Source organism: Sinocyclocheilus anshuiensis, unplaced genomic scaffold, assembly GCF_001515605.1.
Source record: "Sinocyclocheilus anshuiensis isolate Anshui unplaced genomic scaffold, SAMN03320099.WGS_v1.1 scaffold883, whole genome shotgun sequence".
NCBI lineage: Eukaryota > Metazoa > Chordata > Actinopteri > Cypriniformes > Cyprinidae > Sinocyclocheilus > Sinocyclocheilus anshuiensis.
The window spans coordinates 1,219,096-1,219,363 of NW_015547678.1; the positions used below are offsets into that span (position 1 = coordinate 1,219,096).

Consider the following 268-nt stretch of genomic DNA (forward strand, 5'->3'; position numbering starts at 1 on the left):
TTTGGTCTTCCAAAAGAGGACGATATCCGCTTCGTCATGCCTGGAGCTGATCTGTGCTGGTCGCTGAGGAAATACATCAACTTCGCTCTGTGGATCGCCGGATCGGCTTTCACTGTGGACGAAGCAGAGTCCAGCCCGGGGTCGTCACATGGTTGCCGCAAGCCCGCCAGCCCATCCTTCGTCGAATCCGCCGGCCTCCGCTCACTCTAGCCCTCCGGCCTGAAAGCGAAACTACTTTGTTTGGCCTTCCAAAAGAAGACACAACTAC

At 56.3% G+C, this 268-nt stretch overlaps 1 protein-coding gene across 2 annotated transcripts in view; it reads right to left on the reverse strand.

Moving 5' to 3' along the window:
• Nucleotides 1–268, reverse strand: part of LOC107703070 (immunoglobulin superfamily member 21-like) — a 13,320-nt gene that overhangs the window by 3,864 nt on the left and 9,188 nt on the right. The gene's annotated exons all lie outside the window — the stretch shown is intronic.